The sequence below is a fragment of the Oncorhynchus keta genome, chromosome 15, assembly GCF_023373465.1.
Source record: "Oncorhynchus keta strain PuntledgeMale-10-30-2019 chromosome 15, Oket_V2, whole genome shotgun sequence".
NCBI classification, from domain to species: Eukaryota; Metazoa; Chordata; class Actinopteri; order Salmoniformes; family Salmonidae; genus Oncorhynchus; species Oncorhynchus keta.
In genome coordinates this window covers 32,901,134-32,911,001 of record NC_068435.1, presented here as the reverse complement: position 1 = coordinate 32,911,001, position 9,868 = coordinate 32,901,134, and positions in this window count along the sequence as shown.

Sequence of the window (9,868 nt, the reverse complement as noted above, 5' to 3'; positions counted from 1 at the left end):
GGGAGAAATATATGTTTGTCTTGGCCAAAGAAACTGAAAAGGGGTGATTATAATAATTAACAGAACATTTTGATCTGATTATGCAAACTGTGCAAACAGATCCTCAAGGAAGACAGATCCTTTAAAACATGTTATTGGACCAAAAACAGATTTTAATCATTCATCTATATGGTCCAAATAGTGATGATCCACACTTCTTTTAAAAAAAATATAATAATCTATTGAGCTCACAAGTAACAAATTAATCTATTTTTTTGTTTGGTGGGAGATTATAATACGGTTTTAAGTACCTCAAAGGACCGTGAAGGAAATTATTCACACTACAAACTATCACCCGCATGCGCTTTTAAGGAGATCATGCATATCATATCATGGATACATTAGAATTAGTGGATATATGGAGGCTGAAAAATCCTGACCTAGTGAGATATACATGGAGGAGGCTTAATCAAGCTAGTTCGTCTTGACTACTTCCTTGTGTCATTCTTGATGGCATCATAAGTTTAAAAAGTATTCATTGGAGACTGACTGTGATCGGACCAGCATCTAATTGGCCTTACAGAATTTCCACATGGGCATGGATATTGGACATTTGGTAACACTTTACTTGACACCCAGTGTCATACAGTAACACATTAACTATGTCATAATATGTCATAACCACTGACATAACGTGTCATAACCTGTCATAACACTGTCATGACCCATATATTTACAACTGTTGTAACAAACACTACATGACCAAAAGTATGTGGACACCTGCTTGTCGAACATCTCATTCCAAAATCTTCTGGGAAGGCTTTCGACTAGATATTGGAACATTGCTGCGCGGACTTGCTCTCGTGGCTGAATGGAAGCATTAGTGATGTCGGGCACTGATGCTGGACGATTAGGCCTGGCTCGCAGTCAGCGTTCCAATTCATCCTAAAGGTGTTAGATGGACTTGAGGTGGGGGCTCTGTGCAGGCCAGTCAAGTTCTTCCACACCGATCTCGACAAACCATTTCTGTATGGACCTCGCTTTGTTCACCAAACTGTCACCACAAAGTTGGAATCATCTAGAATGTCATTGTATGCTATAGCGTTAAGATTTCCCTTCACTGGAACTAAGGGGTCTAGTCCAAACCATGAAAACAGCCCCAGACCATTATTCTAGCTCCACTAAACTTTACAGTTGGCACTATGCATTGGGGCAGGTAGTGTTCTTCTGGCATCCGCCAAACCCAGATTCGTCCATCGGACTGCCAGATGGTGAAGCGTGATTCTTCAATCCAGAGTACGCGTTTCCACTGCTGCAGAGTCCAATGGCAGCGAGCTTTACGCAACTCCAGCCAACCCTTGACATTGCGCATGGTGATCTTAGGCTTGTGTACGGCTGCTCGGCCATGGAAACCCATTTCATTAAGCTCCCCACAAACAGTTATTGTGCTGATGTTGGTTCCAGAGGCAGTTTGGAACTTGGTAGTGAGTTTTGCAACCGAGGACAGACAATTTTTACATGCTACTTTCTTTAGCACTCCCGTTATTTGAGCTTGTGTGCCCTACCACTTGGCGGCTGAGCCGTTGTTGCTCCTAGACGTTTCCACTTCACAATAACAGCACATACAGTTGACCGGAGCAGCTCTAACAAGGTATTTGCCGAACTGACTTGTTGGAACGAGGGCATCCTATGACGGTGCCAATGTTTGTCTATGGAGATTGCACTGTCGGAACTAGGAGCAAACAAAATACATTATTGCAGTGGCATAACGTTCAAACAACAGGCCTTAAACTCTTGAATTATTGTATAATGTAAATACAGAAACACTGATAACAAAATTCAACACATACCTTCTCATCACATTTGACCACACCCCAAACATTTCTTCTAAAAGACTGCATGGCCCTTAAAATAGTCAAACAGACACAGCACAGCAGCGACACCACACAGCCTCGACATACCTCCAGGATAAAAAAACTCTCACCTGGGCCTCCATGATCAGAGTCAAAACCCACATTTAATCAAATAGGTTTTTCCCTGCCAAGAAGTTTCCTTTAGTTTGAAAGTTTGATTCGTAAGTACTTTGATGTTATTGCAATGAATTCTTCACAGTCATGCTTTTTCATCATATTTTAAATAACTTGTAGAAAATACTTTATGACTGTCATAAACCATTATGTCTGTCACGACTTCTGCCGAAGTTGGCCCCCCTGCCTGTTCAGGCGGTGCTCAGCGGTCGTCCTCACCGACCTACTAGCCGCCACCGATCCCTCGGTCACCCCAGGTGAGTCAGCACCAGACTCACCCAGAGCTTTCTGTCGGTCATATGTTTGTGTTAACATCTTTTCCTGAGTTTCTCCCTCTCTACAGCATAAAGCGCTAGTCGATTCAGGTGCAGCTGGGAACTTTGTGGATTGTGGGCTCGCGTTAAGGCTAGGGATTCCCCTGGTGTCGTTAGACCTACCTTTCCCCATGCACTCCTTAGATAGCCGACCATTAGGGTCAGGAGTGGTCAGGGAGGCCACGGTGCCACTGGACATGGTAACGCAGGGGGGTCATAAGGAGCGGATTAGTCTGTTCCTTATCGATTCACCTGCGTTTCCAGTGGTGTTGGGAATTCCCTGGCTAGCTCAGCACAACCCGGTGATTTCCTGGCGACAGGGGGCCAATAGAGGGTGGTCAGAGGATTGTTCAGGCAGGTGTATAGGAGTTGCCGTTGGTGCGACTACGGTGGAGAGTCCAGACCAGGTTTCCACCGCACGCATTCCTTCTGAATATGTCGATTTGGCTATCCCTTCAGTAAAAAGAAGTGGGATTTAGTTACCCACTACCTCTCATCGCTACGGCGGTGGAATCATTTCACGGGGCGCACTTCTTCACAAAACTGGACCTGAGGAGTACGTATAATCTAGTGCCGTCTTCCAATCCTTCGTAGATGAGATTCTCAGAGACCTGCTCGGGCAGGGAGTGGTAGTGTACATCGATGACATCTTGATCTATTCTGCCACACGCGCGGCGCACGTGTCTCTGGTGCGTAAGGTACTTGGGCGACTGCTAAAGCATGGCCTGTATTGCAAGGCCGAGAAATGTGTGTTCTTCAAACAGGCCGTTTCCACCTCAGGGGTGGTGATGGAGTGTGACCGGTTACAGTCGTGCGTAATTGGCCGGGGTTTTGGTCAGGTGGCTGCTCCCATTACCACACTGCTGAGGGGAAGACCTGTGCGCTTGCGTTGGTCAGCAGAGGCGGGCAGAGCTTTCAGTCGGGCAGAGCTTTCAGTCCTCTGAAGGAGCTTTTCACCAATGCGCCGTGTTGGCACATCCGGACCCCTCTTTGGCATTCATAGTGGAGGTGGACGCTTCCGAGGCTGGGGTTGGAGCCGTGCTGTCCCAGCGCTTGGGCTTGCCACCCAAGCTCCGCCCTTGTGCCTTCTTTTCGAGGAGGCTCGGTCTGGCGGAGCGAAACTATGACGTGGGGGACCGGGAGTTGTTAGCTGTAGTCAAGGCTCTGAAGGTGTGGAGACATTGGCTTGAGGGGGCTAAACACCCTTTTCTCATCTGGGGCCCCCAATTCACATCCAGAGTTTGGAGGGCGTTTATGGAGAGACTGGGGGTCTCGGTCAGCTTGACCTCGGGTTTTCACCCCGAGAGTAATGGGCAGGTGCAGCGCGTAAACCAGGATGTGGGCAGGTTTCTGCGGTCATATTGCCGGGACCGGCCAGGTGAGTGGGCGAGGTATGTCCCCTTTTCAGTGTGTGTTGGGTTACCAGCCGGTCCTGGCCCCATGGCATCAGAGCCAGACCGAGGCTCCTGCGGTAGAGGAATGGGTACAGCTCTCAAAGGACACCTGGAAGGCCGTCCAGGAGTCTCTGAGACTGGCAGGGTGATGGCAGAAGAGGAGCGCTGACCAGCACCGCAGTGAGGCCCCGTGTTCGCACCGGGGGACCGGGTCTGAATCTCGACCAGAAACCTGCCCCTCCGCCTGTCTTTCCAGAAGCTGGGGCCGCAGTGTGTGGGGCCATTTAAAGTCCTGAGGAGAATAAACGAGGTGTGTTACAGGTTACAACTTCCTAGGTATTATCGTATTAACCCCTCATTTCATGTGTCTCTCCTCAGGCCAGTGCTGGCTGGTCCCCTACTGTCACGACTTTTGCTGAAGTCGGCTCCCCTGCCTGTTCGGGCGGTGCTCGGTGGTCGTCGTCACCGGCCTACTAGCTGCCACGATCCCCTTTTCGTTGTCTGTTTGTTTTGTCTTATTAGTTGCACCTGTGTCTATTTGTGTGCTTGATGGGCTTCCTAATTTAAAGTACGTTTACCCGCCCTTGTTTCGTGCAGGATTATTCTTGTGTTATGTGTGTGCGTTATTTAGGTGTGTTCGTGTTTTAGACCTGGTACCCTGTGTTTCGGGTGGTCCATTTATTTCCACGCCCTGTGTTGTGGGACTTGCTTTTGTGCTGTATTAAAGTGCACTTTTCCCTGTGGAACTCTCTGCGCCTGATTCTTCCTCACACACCTAGTCCTGCGTGACAATGTTCATCCTGTGTTACTTTACTTGGACTAGGAAAATGCACTTTATGACACTGTCAAGAAGCCTTATGACCATCATGTATCACTTTACTTGGACTAAGAAAATACACTTTATGACACTGTCAAGAAGCATTATGACCATCATAATCATAAAAGCCAGATGGGCCTATCATACAAGCCCTTATATCAGTCACGGTCAAAAAGAGGGTGTCTTGTCCTGCTCCTGAAATCTGCTCCTACTATCCTGTTTCAGGTAAGACCCAGATGCAGACAGTCTTGAAATAACAAAAGTGTGTTACACGTATAGGTGCAGGCAAAACGACAGGTCAAGGGTAGTCAGAGGTCAATAATCCAGATCGGGTGCAAAAGGTCCAGAACGGCAGGCAATCTCAGGGTCAGAGCAGGCAGGGGTCAATAATCCAATGTGGTGTGGCAAGGTACAGAACGGCAGACAGGCTGGGTCTAGGATGTCCCTAGCGGGGACCCAGCACCTCTCCTCCGGGCCATAACCCTCCCAGTCAACCAGGTACTGGAACCCCCTGCCCCGAGGTTGATCCTTCAGGAGACACCACACAGTGTACGCCGGTTGGCCGTCAATGAGACGGGGGAGACAGGAGGATGTCTCACAGCCCTTTGTCTCCTGGAAACAGGAGACAAAGGGCTGTGAGACATAGGTTTAATTCTGGAAACATGTAAAGTGGGATGTATACGGAAGGTATGGGGCAAAAGAAGACTAACAGCAGAGGGGTTAATGACATGGAGGTGAGGAAAGGGCCAATAAACCTTGGGAAGAGTTTGCGGGAATATACCCGGAGGGGCAGATCCCAGGTGAACAGCCATACTTTCTGTCCGAGATGGAGCCGGGGTCCGGTGGGAATCCGCTTGTCGTCAATACCTGGAGGTGGTCTTGAGAGGGGCCGACCGGGCTCTCTTTCAGGTATGACGACAGCGGCGGACAAACGTCTGGGCCGAAGGTATGCCGACCTCTTCCTCCTGCTCATGGAAGAACGGGGGTTGATATGCCAGGGAACACTCAAAGGGCGATAGACCCGTGGCAGAGAAAGGAAGGGTGTTGTGGGCGTATTCGACCCCTCACTAGTTGCTGTGTGGTTGGTGGAGACCAGGCAGCGCAGAATCGTCTCAAGGTCTTGGTTGGCTTGCTCCGACTGGCCGTTGAAATGGGGTGGAACCCGGAGGACAGGCTGACCGACGACCCAATAACTATGCAGAACGCCTTCCAGAACCGGGGTGAGAACTGAGGACCCCGGGCAGAGACCATGTCCACTGGCAGTCCATGGATCCCGAAGGTGTGCTGCACCATGAGCTGGGCCGTCTCTTGGCAGAGGGTAGCTTGGGGAGAGGAATGAAGTTGGCGGCTTTGGAAAACCTATTCACTACGGTCAGGATGGCAGTGTTGCCATCAGACGGGGGGAGACCCATGACAAAATCCAGGGATATGTGAGACCAGGGACAGGCAGAGGTTGAAGGTGACCAGCTGGAGCTTGCCAGGGAGTCTTGTTCTGTCCACAGATCGTGCATGCGGCAACAAACACGAAAATATCAGGAACCATGGTAGGCCACCAAAGGCGTTGTCGCACAAAGGCCAGGGTCAACCAGGAGCCTGGGTGGCAGGCAAGCCTCGAGGAGTGGGCCCACTCCAGGCCCGAGGAGCGAATATCCGGAATCCGGGGTTCGGCCTTGAACGCTGCGCCTCACGAACATGCTTCCCTATTCCACAGCTGAGTGCCGTTGCGAGGCATGAGGTGGGAAGGATGATCCCGGGGTTGAAGCCGTGGGGCTATAGCGGCATGACAGTGCATTCCAGGCAAGCTTGGTGGGCCCTGCTGTTCAACCGGTTCAATTTCTCCCTCTCATACTGGCCGGGATCCAAGAATGTCAAGCGGATAGGGTGCAAAGGGTCCAGAATGGCAGGCAGTCTCAGGGTCAGAGCAGGCAGGGGTCAATAATCCAGTGTGGTGTGGCAAGCTACAGAATGGCAGACAAGCTCAGGGTAGGTAGAATGGTCAAAACCGGGAAAAACTAGAAAACAGGAACTAGAACAGACAGAAGCAAGGGGAAAACCGCTGGCAGATTTCCCGAAACAAAATGAACTGGCAACAGACAAACAGAGAACACAGGTGATACACTGCTGATAAAGGGAAGATTGGCGACACCTGGAGGGGGTTGGAGACAAGCGCAAAGACAGGTGAAACAGATCAGGGTGTGACACCTACATTCATCCAAGTAATCAGAAACAGCGCATTGGAATAGGTACGTAAATGTCTGTCATCAATATGGTTTTGTGGGTTTTGACACTCATGTACGTGTCATAACCATCCATAAAATAGCTATTATGGTAGGTTTTGACACTCTTATGTAGGTGTAATAACCAGCCATAAAGAAACAGGTCTACATATATTTGTCATGACAGTTTTATGACCATATTATGACAGGTTATGACAAGTTACGTCAGCTGTTATGACATATTATGACTTGGTTATGTCAAGTAAACTATTACCGGAAATGTTATCAAACCTACTGGATGACAATTTGTTCTTAAAAACTTCTTCGGAATCGGTGTCCCTTTCACAGAACAGTTGAGCTAACGTAGGCTAATGCAATTAGCATGAGGTTGTAAGTAACAAGACAATTTACCAAGACATAGACATGTCTGATATTGGCAGAAAGCTTAAATTCTTGTTAATCTAACTTCACTGTCCAATTAACAGTAGCTATTACAGTGAACAAATACCATGCTATCATTTGAGGAGAGTGCACAATTTTGAACATAAAAATGTATTAATAAACAAATTAGGCCATTTTGTGCAGTTTTGAGTCAACATTTTGAACAGAAATGCAATGGTTCATTGGATCAGCCTAAAAACTTTGCACATAGATTGCTTCCATCTAGTGGCCAAAATGTATATTGAACCTGGGCTGGAATAATACATTATGGCCTTTCTCTTGCCTTTCAAAGATGATGGTACAAAAAAATACAAAATATATTTTTTCTTCTTTGTATTATCTTTTACCAGATCTATTGTGTTATATTCTCCTACATTCCTTTCACATTTCCACAAACTTCAAAGTGTTTCCCTTCAAATGGTACCAAGAATATACATATCCTTGCTTCGGGGCCTGAGCTACAGGCAGTTTGATTTGTGTATGTCATTTCAGGCAAAATTTGAAAAAAGGGGGCGGATCCTTGGGAGGATTTAATAACTAAGACAAAATCATTAATAATTTACTTTTTTCTGCACAACATAGGTACAGCAGATCCCCTTATTGTATTGGACACTTTCCAATATACTTTTTAGAGGCCATGCAATACAATAATCATTAAAACAAAAGCAGTTTCAGTTAAGAGATTAGACTAATAAAGGAAATATAGGAAATAACAGTGCAGGTAGATAGCAATAAAAACTACTATAGAGGCACAAAATAAGTTAGAGGAAAATCTAAAAGAATTGTAGGAATTTATTCAAGAATGTATTACAAAAATAAAGCAAACTGGGTGGAAAATTGTAAATCTTCAACATCATGGTGGTATACCAGTAGAGGTATATAAGACCTTTTTTGAGGTACTGAAAGATCCATTATTAGCATGTTTGAACTACTCTTATAAAAATAGTAGACTATCAGATACTCAGCAAGAAGGTCTGATTCCATTACTACTGAAACAGGACCCAGGTGGTAGGTATAAAGATCCAGTCCATTTAAACATCTGGAGGCTTCTTACATGTTGTGGTGTGAACATCCTGGCGAAATGCATCGCACAGGTTTTTTACATGGACAATATATTGGAGATAATATACAAAAACTACTTGAAACAATTGAACATTATGAAACATCAAATAAACCAGGCCTGGTCTTCATAGCATATTCCGAAAAGGCTTTGGTGAATCTCTTACTGTATACAATGGGTTAAAGTTATGTACAGCAACCCCATTTTTGACAGCTGTGCAATAAAGGCTGCAAAATAGCTGGGAAGAGATTTTCTCGATGTACAGATTCAGTGGCACATGGTATATGACCTGATACAAAAAACAACACTTGATTCAACACTTCAAGTTTTTAAATTTAAATTATTTTGCAAAATTCTTGCCACCAATAGAATGTTATATATACTGGGCATACAACAATCTCAGCCCTGAATATTTTTCTGCGAAGAGACATAACCATTTATTCTAGTATTGCCCCTATGTATACTGAACAAAAATAGCAATGCAACATGTAACCATTTCAACGATTTACTGAGTTAATGGGAAATCAGTCAAAAGGAAATCAGTGAATTGAAATATGGAATTCACAAGACTGGGCAGGGGCAGCCAGGCCCACCCACTGGGGAGCCAGGCCCAGACAATCAGAATACGTTTTTCCCCACAAAAGAGTTTTTATTACAGACACTCCTCAGTTTCATCAGCTGTCCGGGTGGCTGGTCTCATACAATCCTGCAGGTGAAGAAGCCGGATGTGGAGGTCCTGGACTGGCATGGTTACACGTGGTCTGCTGTTGTGTGGCCGGTTGGACGTACTGCCAAATTCTCTAAACAAAGTTAGATGTGGGTTATGGTAGACAAATGAACACTCAATACTCTGGCAACAACTCTGGTGGACTTTCCTGTAGTAAGCATGCCAATTGCATGCTACCTCAGAACTTGAGACACCTGTGGCATTGTGTTGTGTGACAAAACTGCACATTTTAGAGTGGCCTTTTATTGTACCCAGCACAAGGTGCACCTGTATGCTCTGTTAAACAGCCATCACTAGCACATTAGAGGCTGCTGCCTATAGCCTATAGGCATAGACTAGGAATCACTGGCCACTTTAAGGAATGGAACACTAGTCACTAATAATGTTTACATATCTGGCATTACTCATCTCATACGTAAATACTGTATTCTATACTATCCTACGGTATCTTGGTCACTTAATAATGTAGACATATCTTGCATTACTCATCTCATATGTATATACTGTTTTTCTATACTATTCCACTGTATATTAGTCTGTTCCACTCTGACATCTCTCGTCCATATGTATATAGTCTTAATTCATTCCTACTTAGATTTGTGTATATTGGGTATATGTTGTGTTATTTGTTAGATATTAATTGTTAGATATTATTGTACTGTCAGAGCTACAAGCACAAGCATTTCGCTACACCCGCAATAACATTGCTAATCACGTATATGTGACCAATAACATTTGATTTGATCATACTGTTTAATCAGATTCTTGATATGACACACCTGTCATGTGGATGGATTACTTTGGCAAAGGAGAAATGCTCACTAACAGGGGCGTAAACAAATGTAATTTTTTGTGTGCATTTAGTACATACAGATATGCATTAGTTGGTCACA